A 20,702-nucleotide genomic window follows, 5' to 3' on the forward strand; every position below is an offset into this window, starting at 1 on the left:
ATTCTGTTTTATAAAAAGCAAAGGCAGTTCTTCGCTTGACTCTGCTCCCTTTCTAGGGACAGCTCTTCACGACACCTTTCTTTTATAGGATTAGCTTTTAAATAAGTGATCTATACCTGCTGCTTCTTTTCCATCCAGCCTTTCCTTCCTTACCCCTGGCAATGAGTTCAATGAGTTCTCTACACATTCTACACATGAGGAAATTGAGGCTTAGAGCGTCCATACCCATCCCTAAGGGGAGACTTGAAATATGAACCCAGGCATCCTGACTCAAGAATCTGTGATGGCAAACACAAAGCCATCTTATATCTCTGTGTCCCAGAGTCCAGGGTCTAGTCTTTAATGATGGAAGACTAGAAACTGGTGTTACCAGTATTTGCAGAGGTGGTCGGATAAGAGGCTGATTGATAAGCAAGAAGACCACTTTATTCATTGATTGTTCAGGAAATGAGGCTCAGTAGCTGCATAGGATACATTCTCCTGTGCAGATAATGGGACATCCAAAAATAAAAATGCTGACTACCATCAACTGGGCGAATGTTGTTTGCCGGACAGTATACACATAAGACTCATTGTTATCTTATGGCACTCTGAAATGTCATTAGCCCAGCTTTACAGAGGAGGAGGCTAAGACTTTTTATCGAGTACATGGTAAAAACGCAATGCGTTTTAACAACTACTATTGTAATTAATATGATTCATACTAGCAGCAGCAGTGGTAGATGATAGGAAGGAATTTTCCTGGTAGTTCCTTGCTGGTCTATACCAGAGACTGGAAATGAACCCACCTCTGAGTCCAGGGGTAATATTTCTCATTACTAAACCTCACAAATTTGGGGCTCAGAGCAGCTTTAGACAAAAGGGACCAAGTGTCCCTGCAGAATATTTCATCCCATTTGAGCTGCTTCTATTCCAGGGGACTGTGTCTAGGAAAGAACAAGCCTTGGTCATTGGTCACAATCGGATTCTTTGGATGGCTGCAGGTGAAGACGGGTGCCATTGTCCCGACTGATGGCTTTTATTGCTTTGTCCATCAACTACTCAAAGTTCCACTTACACATTTCAGCCGGGTCATGCCCTGATTGATGAGTGGGTTATAGCTTTCTTTACAGTGGTTGAGTCTAGATCTTTCCTTTGGTGAAACACCTAGTACTGGTCCCCTTGCCTAGAGTCAGGGCATTTTCTCCTTGTATTTGGATCTTTTATGCCATCTCTTAGGACAAGATACTTCTTCAGAGGACTCATGTTATATGGTACATGTGGGTTCTCCAAGAAGTTCTATTGCCAAGAGAATAATTTTCTACCCCAGGCCCCTGTCTCTGGGGCAGAGGGATATCTGAAGATCACTTCCATGTGATGAGAGGCTCTGTGATGGAGAAATGCAAAGGGCTTCATAACTGATTTTGAGGAATTTGGATTTTTGTGGTGAATAGGCAAATGGAAAGGAGAAGTGTAAGATAGTGAAGATAGAGCTTAGGTCACTAGGAAAAATGGTGGTAAAATGGCAGAAACTGAGAAGTAATGAAGAGAAAGAAATGGTCTCAAGATATTTTGGCAAGGTGGGTTGGGCAGGGTGGGCATCAAGAACACAAATGGAGAAGATGAAGTAAGTTTCAGACAGGGCGGATTTGTAGTGTGGCTGTCATAAGTCAACTTATTTCACTCGGTGTCTTTTTCTGCCTTTTTATGACTATTAGAGTAAGCAACTTTCACTTACAGAGTTAAAATCTGCAGTGAAGTCAATTCATATATGTATGTTCATATCCATATGAATTTATACCAAGGAATTAGGGTTTTTCACATATATGAACAAATATGTAAATATTTACCAAAACTCCTTTAAAAGATTAGACAATATTTACAAGTATGAGGAGAGGAGGAAATTGAGAAGCAGATGAAAATGAAAATTTTCAGCTATCCACAATAATAAAAAATGCCTTAAAATGTAAAAATAAATGCATCTGAAAATTATTTTCAGAATATCCAAAAAAACCCCATTCAGCTTAGTAATATGCCTGCATTTTGGTATAGGTATATTTGGTATATGAGATTTTTAGTGTGTTGAAAATGACTTACTCTATAAGACGTCAGTAATTCAGTAGGACTCATGGCTGGAGGAGGCAGCTTTGATGGGTCGAACAGCAGTCATGAGCTAGTTGGACAGAAAATCAAGTCAATAAGTGAAAACAGAATGGGAAGCTGTTGTTCAGTCATCCGAGCTGGTGCTTCCACCACCATAACACATCACGACCCACACAACCAACAACAGACACACAGCAAACCTGACCCACCACTTCTGGATCAGCGTTTAAATCACAAGGTTCTCAAGACTCGTAGGTGTTCGGAAATATGAGGGGTGATGAAGCCGGCGAGTTAGTAGTGAGGGACATGTCCATGTAGAGGTCAGGTTGAGGGACAGATATGAAAATAAGAAGATCAAGGAGACGAGGGCTGAGGGCAGGGCCACTGGAAACACTTCCATTTCAGAGATGGGGAGAGAGAAAATAAAGAGCTGGGGCACTTAGAGAAGTAGAAGAAAGGCAAAGATACAGTCCTGAAGAAGCCAAGAACTTGCCAGGTACATCAGAAGGGGCCTTCTGTTGAGAAGCAGGGAGGATTACAGAGGATGAGGTCTGAGAATGCATGGTTGTGTATGGCCATTGGGTTGTGGGGATAGCAGTCCAGAAGTCAGTGAGGACAAAGGAAGTCAGGGGGTAGGTGAGTGGAAGGTGAGGAGGAGGTCTCCTAAGAAAAGCTGATGGTGGTAGCGGGGAGAAGGAGAGAGAGAGACAGGGGGAGAGAAGGAGAGGGAGGAGAGAGAGAGGAAAAGAGAGGGGAGGAAAGAGGGAGAGAAAGAAATCACTCATATGGAATCTTGTCATAGAGTTTTGTGGGTTTTTGTTTTTGTTTTGTTTTTGTTTTTTTTACAAGTTTGAGAAGGCTAATGTTAACATTTGGTGCCACCAAATGATGTGTGTGCTGGAGACTGACCAGTTCTTGGTATCTGAACACCTTGAGTCCAGTGATAGGAGGGAAGAGTGGAGTGGACAGGGCAGAGGCAACATGTCTCCAGGTATGTTCTGCAAACACCTGTCTGCAGGATGTTACTAGATCTTTGGTGAGCAGGGCACCGAGTTCCTCCCTCTCTCACAAAATGATTTTATTCCTCTCTGTCCCAAAGGAGAGAAATTCTCTGAACCAGCAGGCTGCTGCGACTTCAGCCCTGCTCATTGCTCTGTGTTTCCACTCCATTTCTGGTTCATTGAAGGCTTATTTATGCTGAGCTATGCCTTCTTTGTTTTATCAGTGTATACTTTGTTTTCCATTGCTGCGTAGGTATGTACTATAGGGAGATGAGTCAGGGGTTGAACCAACTCTGCCGTTTGGACCATAAGTCCTAGGCAGAATCTGTGACTGCAGGTTGCCTCTCAGAGCATCCCATGCTATGAAATCTCCAAGGGGAACAGCCCATGCACTGTTTCCCAAATTTATGGGACCATGGAACTGTTTCTTCACGTTCTCTCCTATTCTGTGAATCACACTTTGGGAAGCTTATAAATGAGATGGTGGAAATGATGGAAAGAGCCTTTAGAGAGACTTGTATGCAGTACTTGAATTGAGAGTGGGAGGAGGAGTGGTCGCCCCAGGGAATTTCTTGTGGCTGAGTGTGCAAGGAATGGCGATGCTTCTGCAAACAGACACACTAGGAGGCTGTGTAGGGGTCTCTCAGCCTCCTTCTCCAGGAATGTAACTGGAAAGCACTTTATTTTCCTTATGGCCTTGGGGCTCAGCTTGCTCAGGGAAGGGCACCAGCCTAAGGAGGGCCTGCATGTGAAGAGGGAAGGAGGCAGTCCTAATGACGTGAAATGCCTGTCATCTGTCCGCCTGCTGGGGGGCACTCTGGGTTCTGCTTGCTGTAGGAAGGAGTTCAAACGCCCTTAAGCACAGAGTGAGGACGCCATGTTCTCCCAGTATTTTTAGAGGAGATGGTGCCTATGTGACCATGGTAGATGGTTCTCCTCCACGGCCATGGTCTAAGGAAAAGAATGTTGCTTCCTTCCTTGGACAGTGGTGGAGGAGGAGATGGTTGTGTGGTTCTTCATCAAACTGCCTGTGTAAGAAGTACTTACTGGGCTTCTGTTGTGTGTTGGATCACTCAATAAGCAGGCAGGAGGTCAACTGATACAAAGATGAAATAAAAAAGCAGTTGCAGATCTCACGGAGTTGGAAGTCTAGCAGAGGAGACAAAAAGACATACAGTCAAGATGCAGTATGATGGGAACCCCAAGACAGGAAGTTCAGGGAGATAGGGGATGCATGGAGAGGCACCCAAATTGGAGGTCTACCTAGGATAGACTCAGAGGATAGAGGGCTGCTCAGGCTGAAGGCCACTGATGGGCTGACAAGTAAGCGGGGGGAGGCAGTTACAAATTCTAGGCACAGAAAATAGGAGTTGTGAAGGTCTTCCAACTAATCTGCTGGAGGATGTGAAAAACATTCAACGCTGGAGTGTAGAGTTCTGGGCGAGGGGTCTGGAGGGGGTTTAGGGGAGTGGGAGACAAAGCATGAAGGAGGCACTCAGATCCTGTGGGCCAGAAGTCCTCAAGTCTGCCTGCATGACAGCGTCACCAAGCCAGGGACTCGCTCCTAGGCTCTGAGACTTCTGTGGTTCTCTTCCTGCACTGATCACGTTGATCACGCACACTTTGTTCTTTTCTCTGCCTCTCCTTCACGTTCCATTCTTCAAATCTCTCCTTCAGAGAAATGATGCTTCGTGCAGGAGGGGGGTTTAAGGTCACGCTGGGAGTGACCAGGTCCTGGAAATATGGACGGCCTATTGGAGTGGGTCAGTGTGGGGAGGATTGCTAGCCCACTGGGTGGACACTGTACTGAGAAACAAGGGTCACGGGAGGCAGGTGGAGTCCACAGAGGCCCTGGGCCGATCAGCAGTGACCTACAAGGTGAGGGGTGGGGATAAAGAGGACAGGAAAAAACCCAACAGCAGGGAAACAACACAGGCAACAGAAGGAAACCCATCCAGGTAACCATCAGCCACGGGCAAGAGGGCTGCCCACAGGACTACGGCTCACCAAGGCACCTTCTCACCAGATCTGGGATCTAGGAGCTGGCATCACACACGGGACAGGCAGTAAGAGTGTAGCAGCGTGACTTGGTGTTGAGTCACCCAGACTCGGGAACTGAGGCGGCTCCCAAAGTCTCCTGGCTCCACACAGCCGTGGATCCAGACCCAGGCCAAGCCTGCAGGTGGGGGTCAGGGGGGCCTGCTCTGCGGAGAGGAGGACTTTTGGGCAGGGGGGTGGGCAGGGCATTGCCATGTCCATTCTCCACTCCTGCATCTTGGCGGATGCCACCCACCTCGACCTCTTCCCTGTCTTCTCCACACCTGGTTGACCCTCCCTCTTCCTTTGGCTCTCAGCCTAAAATGTTGCTTCCTCCAGGAAGCCATGCCCAGCCCCCTAACCAGGCCAGGAACCTTGTTTCGGTCCTTATTCCTGGGGCTTTCCTTCCTAACCCTCAGTCCCTGCACTAGAGTGATCTGAGTGCTTCCTTACGGCCCGGCCCCTGTCCCGGGCAGTGAGCTCGCTGCAGGCAGCACTCCGTCTGCTTCGTTCCCCCTTACACTTGCACTGTGTGGGACAGAGTGCCACCCAGCCACAGCCCCAGCAGCCCCTGCTGAAAGAGTGAAGAAATGAATACTCCCGAAGGCCTGCAGGACTAGTGTTAGATTCCTTAGGACTGTTATTTTCCCAAGGCACCAAAACAGCGGCCCTCTTCTCATTCTGCACGTGCGTGTCTTAGCTAGACCCGTGATCTCCATCAAAACAGGAAAGGTTGAGCCTCTGAAGCAAATGACACTACCCACCCCCCACCCCCCATCTGAGGTTTCGTTTCTGGGGTTTCAAGTGGTCGCCGTCCACCCCCGTTGGGAAGCAGGAGATCCTCCTTCTGAGAAACCGGCAGAAGATCAGGAGTAGCCTACTGCCGTGTCACGGTGCACGTGCCGCTCCCCGCCCTTCGTCCCATCCCTCTGGCCTTTGATCCTCTCGCATCATCCCCAGAAGGGTGAGTGCAGCGCAGTACAATCTTGTGAGAGACGGAGTTCACAGACCTCGTATTGGAGTATATTGTTACAGTCGTTCCATTTCATTATAGCTGCTGCTAATCTCTTACGGGCCTAATTTACAAATTAAATGTTCGTAGGTCTCTATGTCCTGGAAAGGACATAGGACCTACACGGTTTGGTCCTATTTGCGATTTCAGGCATCCCCTGGGTGGGGTGTGTGTGTGTGTGTGTGTGTGTGTGTGTGTGTGTGTCTGGGAATATATCCCTGCAGGTAAGAGGGGACACCTGGATATGTGAATACTTATGAAACAGATCTGAGTTCCCCGTTCCACCGGGGGAAGGTCAGACGGCAAACTCCAAACGAGCTTTGAAAATCTTCAGCTGACGGAGCCAGGAAGCGAGGGGGCGTCCGCTCTGCTTGGTGCAAAGCCCCCTTTCTGCACACGCGAGCTATTTGTGGCCTGAAATGCTGACAGCCTCGCGGAGCTCAGGTGCAGGTGATGCTCATGATCCAGGTGCCCTTCGAGATTACGTTTGGGAAAAGTGAGATCCTTCACGAGGCAGCATAGCGCATCAAAATGAATGCCGCATTCAGGCCAGCGCACGGAGCAGTTGATATTACTGTGAAAGCTCTTTGTTTCTCTCTGGCATGTGGATGCACAGGCTTTGATGTTAGAATTTTGGCTCATTAATAACTAATTTACATTTCCCAGACAGCAAATTGTGATCTGACACAAATTTATAAAAGAACTCCAAATGGTGAAACTCTCTTATACAATGAGTCCTTTGTGGGTTTTTTCTTTTTTTTCCTTCCCAACTTAAGGAGTTTGTGATTAAAATTTTAATGCAATCATTGAAATCTCTTGGGCTACTTAAAAATAAAACACCATGTTATTTCCTTCCTCTCGGAGATCATGACAACTGGCTGCTCCTCTGTGGGCGTTTTACAATTGCTTTTTCATCTGCTTGGAGCCGCAGATAAAGTAGGATGTCCTCCGTGAACCAGAGGAAAGGCAGGGCGAAGCAACTAGGGCTGGGAGCAGAAGGCTGGGGTCCTGTGCTCTTGAGCTTCCTGATGGTTCTGTGCAGGTGACAGTGATGGCATATTCTGCATCGAATTCCCTGCTCTCTCCAGGAGCTCTCAGTGCAGATTCTCACCGCTCCAGGTGCCTCAGAGCCTGGATAGGTCATTCTGGAAGCAAAGACTGGGCTGATCAGAGCTCTCAAAGAATTTTACATAGGTTTGGTTCCTCTTGCCTCCATTTTGGAAGACCAGCTTCCTCATGGAAAACCTGGCAGGTTTTGTTTTGTTTTGTTTTTGTTTTTATTTTTGCATTTGACCCCATGTTTTTTGGAGAGAATATGCAGGTCAAGGGAAGTTGCAAACAAACTTTGGGGAGGCAAATCTTAGTGCATCTTAGTTCTGTTCCTCCCCCCACCCCCATCTTTGCCAAAAGCTTTGTCATTCCGTGTGCTGATGACTCACGGCATAGTGGGGGAAGTGGGGCAGGGCTCCTCTCCTCCTGTTGGAAGAAGAAAATGCCCTATGCATCCAGTCACCTGGAAACACCTTCTCCAGACCACAAAGGGAGGCCTGTGGCTTGGGGAGGTGAGGAGGTCGACCTGAAAGTGGACCAGGGAGCTGGCCTCCGGGCAGGGCCGTGGGGTGGGGCCGGAGGAACAAGACACTGGGTAGCTGGACCGCTTGCATCACTTCTGGCAACAGGCTCTGTCTACTGAGTTACTCTCTGCTTGGAGAAAGGGTTTAGGGAACAGCCATGGGCTTGTTGTGTGGAATGGAAACATACCCAGAATGAAAAGATTTTGAAACTGGCACCACTTGAGGTCAGATTTTCAATGGTCACACAGCGTGAGCCAAATTGACTCCACACGGAGAAGCAACAAGCCACCCCAGTTCCCTATATTATTTTAATCACAGAAGGAATGTATTAGGAATTCCAGGCAAGACCTCCACCTGGGCACAGTCCCAGATTCTAACTCATCTCTTCATGCCTTTTCCAATGAGCCTTTGACAAAGAAGCTGTTTTTCTCTCCAACCTCTAATGGACCAATGAAGGAATCTGAGATTCCCCCTCCCAGCGTTGGTTGTAGGAAGCAAGAAACCTGAGACACCCCCAACCCCTCAACCCCCAGCTCTGAGCAGGGCAGCTCTGTGAAAAGTCACTAAGAAAACCACAGTACTCATTGGGGTGGACTTTTGTTCGTTAAATTAATTAAACAAGGAGGCCGTCACACTGAGGCGGCTCTGAGGCCACAGGGGCCTCTGTAAGCAAACCAGAACCTCAGCCTGTAAGTGCCGGGAGGTCACGCCATCGACACATCAAGGACAGCCACCCACAAACAGCCAACCAGGCTCTAAGCTGTAGCCGGTCAATGACTTCCTTACTTTGCTTCCACCTTTTCTCTAGAAATGCCTTGGCCTGAGCTCCTGTCGCTGGAACACTCCTCGCCACTTCTGGTTTGGTGTAGTCTCGTAGGAATAGAATTTTGCTCAAAGAAACTCTTAAACATTGGCAATATGCCTCAGTTTATCTTTTTTTTTTTTTAAAGATTTTATTTATTTGACAGAGAGAGAGTGATCACAAGTAGGCAGAGAGACAGGCAGAGAGAGAGGAGAAAGCAGGTTCCCTGCTGAGCAGAGAGCCTAATGTGGGGCTCGATCCCAGGACCCTGAGATCATGACCTGAGCCGAAGGCAGAAGCTTAATCCACTGAGCCACCGAGGCGCCCCTCAGTTTATCTTTTAACATGTTCAAAACTCAAGGTCTCTCCTGGGAGGTGGAGTAGGCACAGCGCCCTGGTCCCTGGCTTGGGCATCAGGGAACACAGTGCGGACCGGCACGGTGGTGGTTTCTGTCAGAGTCCGGGTGACCACTGAAAGTGGATGTCACCACACTGACAAGGCCGTGGGCTCCGCGGAAGTGGCAGGAGGAGCCCGGTGGTGCCCGCAGCCGGCTCCGAGCGCCGGGAGGGAGGAGGGAGACTTCGTGTCCTGACAATAATTAGGGTTTTTCTCAGCACCTAGAACATTGCTGACATTTAAAACAGAATGCTGCTGTCACGCTTGTTCATTTCACCCCCTTGGGCCCCACGCGACTCACACAACACTTGACTCTTTTTCCACATCACAGAGACCAGACTGGATTTTCTCGGAAGGCAGTCAGTTCTATTCCCAGCCAGAGAGGGACTAAAACCAGAAAAAAATCGTCTTGCTATAAACATGATAGGTGCGGTACCCGGCTTCTTCCGTCCGTCGTGGGTCGTGTTTGGAGGCGGTTTAGGGCTGAAGGCGGGTTCTGCCGATCGCTTGGATTTGTTACTTGATCTTCCTCATTGGTGCAAAGCAGATGATAATAGCCGTTAAGCAGATTAAATGGGAAGTTCTTAGCACGTTGCCTGGCACGCGGTAAGGGCTCAAAGGGAACTTTGGTGTAATTAGGAGACTTACCGTGGAGTTAGGCCATAGAAGCATGTAGAAGTGGCGTCCTCTGAAGTGACCAAACAGGAACATCGTGAGCTGCTCCCCTTACTGCCACTTCTGGGGGAGATGTCACCATTGTTACAGCAACCAGATTCCTGCGTCAGGAGAAATCCCTGTTGGGCTCAGACACCGACAGGAAGAGGCTCTCTCTGTGTGAGGTGTTTACAGCGGACCGCATGGCCCTCGTGCTTCTAGGAAGAGCCCATTCTTGTCAGCACACCAGGTATGGAGAAGAAACCCCTAGAAAGGAAGGCCCTCATGTGACTTTTTTCACACCATTTTATCCCCAGCGGCACTCGGCGTATTGTGGGCACTCCATGGGTATTTGTGGAAAGAAGTAGTGATGGATGGGGCAGGAGGCAGAGTGCCATGTGGCTGTTCCTGGGTCAGACTCGGCTCACCCGAGGCCAAGCACAGCGGAGGAAGCAGAGCTTCTTATCGGTGGATCCTGACTTGGTTCTTAGGCTCCTGGCTTTGGGCAACTGCACAGATGCAAACCAAGATCTCTTTGTAATTATTCAAATAAGCAGATGTCTTGGAGCAGGGACTTCTCAGCTGTAGAGAAATAAGAAACAGGTCCGGGTGAGAACTGTACTTGGTTATACTGTGTAAGGGTTTCCACTAGTTTCTTAGGGACAGAAAATTTAGGATCAAGTTTTGCTGTCTTAGACTCTCTAATAAAATATTACATAGTTTTCACTACAGAGCATGAGCCCGTCACTCCGAACTATGTCTTATTGTCAATGAAGTAAGGTCTTCAGTTATAGACTCCCTTGGGGGTGCTGACTCTTCAAGCCAAGATTCTGATGCTCAGATAGGTCAAAAAAGGGGTCTTAAACATCTTCCTTCTGTTTTGGTGGGATATGGAGTATTGAGGCCTTGTGAGCACTTAGTAATAATACCATGTGTTCTGTTTTGGCTTTGTTAATCTCTATTCTCTTTCATGTTAGCCTCATGTCATTCACAAGAAGTCAGCAGGACAGGGAGGGTGACTGACGATACCCCAATTTTATCGTTGAGTCTGCGGGCTTCAGTTTACTGTCTCTGGGAAGGGCTGGACAGAGGGTTCTTTGTCTGCATCCACCCTAGTCGTGGTTTAAACCGTCTGGACCACAGACCTGGCTCCTTCAGTCGCGTCATGGGCCATACCTCTGTCCTTTAGACCCGTGGGTGGGTGATAGCTGTTGTAAGGAAGGACCCAGGAGGGGACTGTGGTAACACCTGGTACAAATGAAGGTGAAGAAGAAGGGAAGAACTCTTCGACTATCCCTGCACACTTAACTCTTGCTTAACCAGCCATCTCAGCATCTAGACGATCCAGGACCATGGGGGCCGGTGGGAATGGTGCCTGTGAATAGCCAAAGAAGCAGCCCTGCCTTGTCTGGTCTGTTTGCACATCCAGAGCCAAAGAATATGGGAACAGGATGATGGCCATGGCACCAGGCGACAGCACAGCTGTCATCACATGCGTTGATTTTCATCAACTGACTAGCCTAGTCTAGACTAGTCTAGACAGAGAGATGCCTTGCTGTCTAGACCATTTGGTCAGTCCTGGAAGGGCTTGGCCGTCTCAGAGTCAGCACGAAGCTGTGCGTTTCTCAAGAAGCTCTGGCTGTGTCATGGGTTGGCTGAGAGTTCATCAAGGATGCGGGTCTTGTGGCTTTGAAGATGCTTATGGTTGGCTTAAACCTGGATGGGTTGGAGCCCAGAGGGGAATTCTTGCAAGAGCTCTTTGCAAATATACAATGTGGGTGGAATGGGGGGAGAGGGCCAGGCCACAATTTGAGCTTACAATGCAGAGTGCCTTCTCATGATGATGGGAAGTTGTTTTTAATCACGTGTTAGCTCCCTCACCTTGGCATATGAGAGGGATTGCGCTCTTCTGGCAACATCAATCTTGCACTGCCTTGAGGTGAGGGCTGTTCACGGAGCCAGCCCGACTCTGTGCCCAGCACCTGGGGAGATCTGTGTGCAGCAAGCAGAGAGCAGAGGGCTGCCGGCTGCTTGCTTCCCTGTTCTCATCAAGCCCATCTGTGACTTCAAGCAGCTTCCCATCACCACTCCCACCTTCTCCCCTCCTCCCTCGTTTCCCTGATGTGAAACTCAGAAGATGAATGGTCGTGTTATTCTTTGATCTGATACCTTTGAAACAAATCTAGTTAGATAACAAATAAATACAGCAATTCATTTTCTGAAGTGGATTGGATCCATTGGACAAGGTGTTTGGTTTTTGTTTTTGAGCTATGAGGGTACTCTCTGAATCCTGGAGGCCTGACGTGAGAGCGCTGGGGTCCCCCTTTGCCACTTGCTGTCTCGATCGTGGGTCAGTAACATGAACTCGGAGACTGTAGTAACAGAGGCTTCTCTGTGGGTTCCAGAGTGGCCTTGGGAAAGCCATAGTCCTGCTGTTTTGGTACCGCACTTATCACCTTGTTTCTGAAATTAGATTTCTAGGGAAATCTGGGAGTCATTTCTAGTGATTTCCAGAAAGATGTGCTTCTTTGTGCAACCGTTCTGATAGATTTATCGACCATCTTATGTACAGAGAAGAACCAATTGGAGTGATAGAAAAATGGCTTGCTGGCAGTTGCAAGGCTCCTGATCTAGAAGACAATATGGTCTGGAGGAGAGAGGATGGAGTCAGGCCAATCATGGGGCAAATCTTAGTTCTCCGACTATATGACCCGGCACATTTCTGTTTTCTTGTCTGTGAAATGAGGCTGTAACTAGATTGGGGGGTGGGGTGGGGATTAAACTAGGGGATCTAGTTGCTGTTGCTTCCAAGATTGCTATCTCTAGTGTCACTAGTGCAGACCTGTCTCCTGGATTTCAGACCTAATGCCCATGCAGACTTTGTCCCAGCATGTCCCAGGCTGAACTCATCCTTTCTTTCCCTTCTCATCCAAACCCAACTATCCCCCTCCTCCTACAGTTCATTTCAGTGGAGGGTTTCGTCATTCTCCATTTTCCACACCTGCCACCCAGAGCCCCTGCAAGTCCTCCTCCTCCCTCAGTCTGGAATATTCCATCAGTCACCAAATCCTGCTAATTCTGCTTCTCCTGTCTCCTTGTACTCTGCTCCATCCTCTCCACTCAAGGCCACTCTTAATCCAGTTTTCTCATAATTTCTTGTCTGGATTACTGCAGTACATTCCATTTTAAATGTTATACTATGGTCAGAGTGAATTTCCTGGTGTCACACATCTCTGTACAAGCCTTATCGTTCTCTGCATGAACTTCAAGGGCAAGTTCAGGTCCTTGAGCTGGGAAGACGTGCTTACCATGAGCTGTGTCCCTCCATTCTTTCCAACTCCAGCCCTCTCCACTGCCATGTTCTTGCCCTAGGTTGACACGGAACCAGAGTCCTTCCTGTTCTGCAGGAGGGTCAAGCGCACTCTGACTCTCCTCCAGGGTTCCCTCTGCCGGAAATGCTTTTGCACATCTTGTGCTCCTGGCTGACTTCCCTACCATCATTCGAGATTCACGTCTGGCAGTCACCTCCGTTCTTCAAGCAAGCTGACTTAGGCCCTTTCTTTTCTGTCCCACCAACATTTCATCTATTTATGCATTTATAATCATGGATTTTTCTGATCTGCCTTCCCTAGAGGGAAGATTGACAACATCGGGCCCTGCTCAATGCAAAGCATGGGTGGACATTAAGTGCATATTTTTGGAATAAATGATTGAAGGGTATTGAAAGTGACTAGTACAGAGCCTGATTTATGGAGGAGCACAGTAAAATGATCTCTCTGATTTTGCCACTAAATGGTTAGTTGAGGAGAAGCCTATTACCTTTTTTTTTTTAAGATTATTTATTTATTTATTTGACAGAGAGAGATCACAAGTAGGCAGAGAGGCAGGTGGGGGAGGGGGGCGGGAAGCAGGCTCCTTGCCGAGCAGAGAGCCCAATGTGGTACTCGATCCCAGGACCCTGAGATCATGACCCGAGCCAAAGGCAGAGGCCTCACCCCACTGAGCCACCCAGGCACCCAGCCTATTACCTTTTTGGGACTTGAGTTTTTCATAAGAAAATAAAATTCATAGGTAATTTAACACAGACATATCCACACATATATAAAATTCCAAAAAATCAACATAGTGTAAATCTGTAGTAGTAAGAAAGGAGTGGAAAGTAATTTATAATAAAATTTCACGTACAACTGCGCTAAAAGACATAATGAAGTAGTCCGATGCTTGCACTTGTTTATCACAAATAAACCTGGTTTTCAGAGCAGTTAAGACCAAATTGTGCTTACACTTTTTCTTTAAATTTCTTATTTTAAATAAAAATAAAACTATGCAATTGGAGTAACTGTGAGGGGGCTAGTTGAAAATGGAGACTAATAGCAATGGTTTTGTCTTGCTGACACAATGCCTAATACCACAAGTGACAATGCTGTTGGTGACATAATTTTCTAAATGAATGTCCAAAATGGTAGATGATGCTTGGTAGAATTCCAAGCAAAACATGACAATTTTTTTTTTTTTTTTTACTTTCAATGTATTTATATTCTGGGAAAATTCTGTGTGTACCAAAATAGTGCCTGAAAAAGTATTTATATATAAAATGCAATTAGGCACTAGGTTCAGTTAATTCTACATAGGTTTTTCACCTACATGAATATCCAGTGCCAGACAGTCACGCAGAACGGAACACAGTGCTCCCCAATGTAGGGCTGTTGCACATATCGCCGGGTGCCCAGCATTCCTCACCCCCACACAGTAAAAGGTAGTTGTGCCCAGTGTGTCAATGAGACATTGAAAGATACCCACATACCCAAGTTTCTAAAATACTTTCTAAGTGTCTTGTAGGGAACTAGGTAAGCCGCACGATCCAGCAATGAAACACTCCCCACCTACGTATATTTTCTCAATGGAAAAATGCACTTGATTTATCTAAAGCTAATTATTGTAAAGTGAATTTGTTTCTTATAATCAAAGATTTGTAACATTAGAGGGAAAGTCACTGACTTTCAGTTATGAGGGGATTAGGAGCTAAATGAATATACCAATAGAAGCAATCTGTGATTGTTGGGATTTGGTTTGCGTTTTCTGATTGCCGCTTGCCTTTTGTATCATTTTTCTTGATCTTCACCCTTTAACCATTCTAACCTGAGTCGTATTCTCTTTGCTTAGGAGGTATCCTGTTTCCATAGTTTCAAGATTGAGAAATTTCTCTTCATTCTTCTGCATTCTTGATATTTATAATTTGAATTGCTTATTGCTTTGTGATCTTGGTTGCTTACCCACCGCCCCGCCCCCGCCACCACACCGTACCATGAATTCCTTTTCAATTTAATTCTTATCCCACTCAGCTGGAATTATTTTTTTCAAGTTTGTATCCACTATTAGTAAAATCTTTGTCACCAAATTTATTGTCTACATTAAAAACAGGGCTCTATGTGGTTCATCTTAGTATCTCCAGATCCTACCTCAGTCATCAGTTTCTAGCAAGTGTTCAATTAGCATTTGTCAAAGGAATGAATGACTGGAACGCATGTGTGCTTCAGCCTCAAATCTTGCAAGTTTCATGAATACAAGGTGTGAGGTTGCATAAAACAAATGAATCTTCTAGTTCACCATTTTGGACAGTTTTTTAAAAGGATTAGTTTATTTGAGAGAGAGAGAGTGAGTGTGAATGGGAGGAGGGGCAGAGGGAGAGGGAGAAGGAGAGAGAGAGAATCTCAAGCAGACTCCCCGCTGAGTGTGGAGCCTGGTGTGGGGCCCCATCCCATGACCTTGAGTTCATGACCTGAGTCAAAATCAAGAGTTGGACACTTAACTGCCTGAGCCACCCAGGTACCCCCATTTTTGACAATTTAAAATCCTATAATATTGAGTCTGTTTAAAAGGAGCGTAAATGTTTCCTTCTACCTTGGATCCCCCTCTCCTCTGGTGGTACCCACCATTCTACCAGGCTCCCCAGTAGGAAATTCTGGAATCTTCTTTGACTCCTTACATGTCACATTGACCAGTAGCCAAGCTTTAGTTTACAAAGTCTCTCAGATCTGTCCCTATTCCACGTATACTCAAACAATTCTGTTATCATATCGTGCTTGAATTCTAGCTAAAAGCTCTGACCAGGGTTCTTATCTCCAATTTCTCTCCTTCCACGACTGCTTTCACCATAAAGTTGATGGGCAGACCCATGGCTCTCTCTTGCCTAGAGTCAAGCCCAACCTCTTAGAGCCAGCTTTTCCCAGCTGCTCCCACAGTCAGATTGCACAGCTTCATTTTTATCAGCCCCCCTAAGTCCTCACTGGCTGTCCTGCAGTAAGGCTCAGTCTTTACCAGTCGCTGTACCCCTTCTTACTTTTATGACTCTCCTCCTCCTCTCCTGCCTGGAAAGCTTCTTTGCTTCATACTCACATATGCTGCTTCTATTCTCCTGCGATGTTTTTCTCGAGACTCCAGAGTATCTTGGATGCTCCTGTTTGGGTGTCCCATCTGCAGCCCATATTATGGAATTGGACACTTTATAACTTGCCAGAAGTCTTTGCTTGCTTCACGAACTCATCTCTTTGTAAGACCATGAACCTTTTCTCAGGGACTGGTGTTTGTTTGATCTGTAAATGACACCAGGCTTACCACAGTGCTGGGGCTGTAAAAAGTGCTCCACGAGTAAGTTATTTCAAACACATGACCATGATTGTGGTTCGGGGACTTAGAACAGGGCTTCACACAACTTTATCTGTGAGGGGCCAGATAATAAATGTTTCAGGCTTATGGGCCTTAGGGTCACTGCTAGTCAGCTGGGCTATCGTAGGGATAAAGTAGCCAGATGCGCTGCGTAAATGAACGAGTGCCACTCTGTTCCAATAAAACTTTATTTACAAGCATCGATTTGGCCAGCAGGATGGTTCCTGACTCCTGGCTTATAGGGTGATGTGAATGAGGCCCTTTGGGTCTCTGTTGGTAAGCTCAGTTGCAATACGAAAATGCCTAACTCTGGCCAGTAGCCTTAAAGACAGTGCATTGTCACCGTTGGAGAACAATCAAAGCAGAGGGTCTCTGGGTGTGGCCTTGCAGACCAAGAGTTCATAGAGTTCATAGCAGATCATAGAGTTCCAGAATGGCCATGAGGACAGCCCTCTTGAAAAGCCAGTTTTTTCTAGGGCGCATGAGCCCTGTTGTCTTCCCCTGGGTAGGAAAGAAAACTGCTGTGTATTTGACTAGCTGCCACACGCCCAGTATTTTATATGTTGTCCATCCTTTCAGGAAGTGAAATTATCCTCTTGGGTACGAGTGTCATATCTATTTTTCAAATAAAGAGACTGAGGCACCAGCAGTTAAATAATTTACCCAAGGCCACAGGTAGGACCTGATAGATCCCGTAATAGTCTTTCTGACACCAAAGTTTGTGTTCTTTCTACTCCACCATCCTAGCATTATTATTGTAATGAGTCTGGTGCTGGCGCATGAAAATCCAAACAGAATGTAATGTTCCTGGCAAGGCTGGCTGATGCAGCAAGTTGTATTTATGGTCTTATGGTCTTAAGTCGAATTTCTGCTGTCAGCCTTATTAGTTATTACACTTCTTTTATAGTCATTAGAGCCTGACAGCGAATAATGCGCTGGTATTGTCAAGTGCATCTAGAGCTCAGAGATCTTACGTGGGAAAGAATCATCCTCAGACACACCAATATTTCTACAGTAGTAATGGTTACCCAATTATAGTCTCACTTAAGCGAAAAGGAAATTTAACTGGGGGCTGGGATGATACTTTTTCTCATTTTCCCTATTGTCGTGTTCATGTTTGTTGTGGTAAACCAATGTAAACCTCACTGGATTTTTAAAACCTGATCATCTCTTCTCTGCACTGATAGCCAACCTCAGGGAAAGCCAGTGGTTCAGGGATGATGTTAAAGAAGACGAGATAAGTAATTCGAAATCCCCGTAGATCCAGCTTGTATTACTAAGTCTGGAGGGGGTGGAAATAAAGGGGAACAAAACATATTTATGTTAGGATTTTTAAGCTCTAGCTTCCTAAGGCCAAATAATTGTATTTGCTATTTGTTTTGTCTTCTTGCCAGCCCATGGTATGAGTTCAGATTCTTTCTTCCTTTCTTTCTTGCTGTCTTGTTTTTTCCTCCTTTTTTTCTTTCTTCTTTCCCTTCTTTCCGTTCCTCTCTCCCTCTGTCCATTTACCTATCTCTCTGTACGTCTGTTCATCCATCTGTCTGTTCATTCATCGGTGCATCCATCCTGCAGGGTTTAATAGTCTTCTATGGGCTGGGTTCTCTTGTGCTGTCACCCTATCTGTCTTCTCTGTGCTATATTTTTCTCACTGGTCTTTGACATATACCTGCCTCCCCGACAGTCATGGTTATTGTCCCGGATAAAAGACCAAATCACAGTGATGTCTTAGCTTCCATTGCTATGTCCATTGTTTTCTTATCCCAGCATTCTTGTTAAAAGATCATGGATCATTAAATTGAAGATCCCAGGAGGTGCAGGAGAGTGGGAAGTGAATCCCATTGCGCTTGGTGCCTTTTGTAGTGATTTCCCAAAATACTGGATTCGAGGACAACAACAACATTCAAAAAGCACACCATGACTGCCAGCCTTAGAAGGTTGCAAATCCAAAAGATCACAATCAGCTCCTCCTGCTGTATACATGCTAATGTGTCGAAAACCAGGGACCTGCTGGGGGATGCTTCAGTTTGGGACTAAAAGGCTTCAAAGGCTCACAGCCTCTAAATGAGGCTTTGAAGTAGAGGGTGGTGTGGTGATGAGAGCAAGCTCACCCCTCTGTGTGGCTATTCTATTATTTCAGGCTTTTGATTTCCAGCTGCAAAGCAAACAAGGCCCCCTGGTGCTCTGACTTACCCCAGGTTATCTTTATAGACAGAACGGGCTAAGTTTCCAACTAAGCCAAAGATAGAGCTAATCAGCCTGGTTTATTATATATTCAGGCATCTGTAAACTCCTCCTTATTTTGATTTCATTATAATCACAGTGCCCTTTGCCATTGCTTTTTGGTGTTGTGAAAATTAAAGCCTAATGAAGTGTAATGGTTTGATTATATACTGTGGTGGAAACCGCTGATTGGCTGACTTCACAGACATGCTCAACTTTTTTACTCCTTCCTGCCTCCCACAATAGAGAGTGTACCACATGCTACTTCCCTAGCAACATTGGCAGCTGACTCAGTTCTAACCAATGAGATGTTAGTTCTGCTGGTTTTTGGAAAGCTTTTCTTCTTTCCCTGATAAAGGGGACATTTGAGTTGGTGTCACCTATTCTTTCTTTCTTTCTTCCTTCCTTTTTTTTTTTTTTTTTTTGGTATTTCTTTTTGCCTTATATGCAAATATGAGGCCTGGAGCTTCTGCAGCCATTTTGTGACCAGTGATAATTATGATGAGGAAAAGTCAAGATACCAAAGATATTAGAGGTGGTGGAAGGAAAAGACAGAATGAGTTTAGGTCCTTGAAGATTTTATTAGAAAAAAGAGGTCCATATTTGTTTCAACCATTGTTAATTGGGTTTTTTGTTATTTGCAGCTGAAGGCATTCCTAACTGATACCGATACAAGAGCCAAACCATGGGCCTACCAGGAGGGTTGTGTCTTTTCTTTCCTTTATTCTCCCTTCCTTTTCTTTTCTTTCCTCTCCTTTCTTGCTTTCCTTTTTTTTTTTTTTTTTTACAAGCTTTACTGTGAGAAGCGTGTTTTATTCACCATTTCAAATAAAGTAGTACCTTTTTTTTTCTAGAAACAGCAGTATTTCATTTTCCACGTAGAAGACTACTGAAAACATTAAGTAACTGCCCCAATTAGAAACAGATAAATGAAGGCCTTAAAATAAATATTAAAAAAGGGAACATGAATTTTCACAAAATCATTCTTATGCCTAATTCAGACAATTGCTTAGAAAAGGTAGCCTAAAAAAAAAAAAAAGTAGTACATGAATATATATCTTCATTTAAGTACATGCTCTCAAGTGAGTTTTAGTAGAAAAGTGGAATTAGGATTTCCAGAGCTTTCGGAGCCCATCTTCGCTGTAGGTAGCAATCACATTCTGACGAGGGTGATGTGTGATACCAGTCACCTCCTCGTGGACTGTCAGAGTTCTCTCTGGCTTGCCAGTGACTGTGCTGAGATAGGAGAGCCCAGAGTCCTCGCCTGCACCGTAGGTCCAGTCACCACGGGGAGAGAGAGCCTGGCAGACAAAATCCCTACCTTCTCTCTTACCGGAGCTGACGCTTTTGATGACCTGGCCCTGCCTGTTCAGGACGACCCCTGTATTTGATCTGTTGCACACCACCAAGTGTTCTGGGTTTTTAGGAAGCGGGATCATACTGTTGACCATGGTATCTGACCTTGCAGTGCTGCCTGGGGATTTAAAGGTAATTGAACATTCAGTGGCCTTCATATTCCAGATATCGATAGGGCTACCTGAGGACACACTAATAATATAATGTTTATCTGGGTAGAAGTTTCCTTGTTAACAGAGGAGGAATGGCCATGAGACTCCTTCAGGGTTTCCCCTTATGTCAAACCAGGAATTCTAATTGTTCAAAAGAGACACCAAGGATCTGATTGCTACTGTTAGAGAAGCTTGGACACCTTTCCTTTCACATATCAATAAACACTGTCCACTCCAAATCTTCCAGGAGGGTTATTTCTAACTTCTACTTTTAGCCATGTGACCCACTTTTAACTGCAGGTCACTAGTCTTCTACTTACTTTGTCAGTGAGCATATCTGTGAAATACCGAATCTGGCTTCACAAATCTGACTTCGGTGATCCTTGTGAGGTGGCAAATGTATTATTCAGTAATTAATGATGCCACCAAGATATACACAAACAAATGTAGCATTGTTCACTGAACACTTTCTCACTTATTTCCTCAGAGTACTGTGTTTAATATAACATGCTCTCTCTCTCGGGGTTTCTAAGGATACCTTAGACTATCGGGAAGCTATGAAGTTATAAAAACCCTAAGTTATGAGAAGTTTTAATGAAAAATATTTTATAACATACATATCAATCACTGAGTGTTAGTGACACATACAAACAACAAGAAATTCTGGGTAATTAATGTCCATAAACCTACACACTTTACCCATAATCAATGTCTGGCTTTTCTCTGAATCAGGCATATGAGTTCTCAGA

The sequence above is a fragment of the Martes martes genome (assembly GCF_963455335.1).
Source record: "Martes martes genome assembly, chromosome: 3".
In the NCBI taxonomy this organism is placed as follows: domain Eukaryota; kingdom Metazoa; phylum Chordata; class Mammalia; order Carnivora; family Mustelidae; genus Martes; species Martes martes.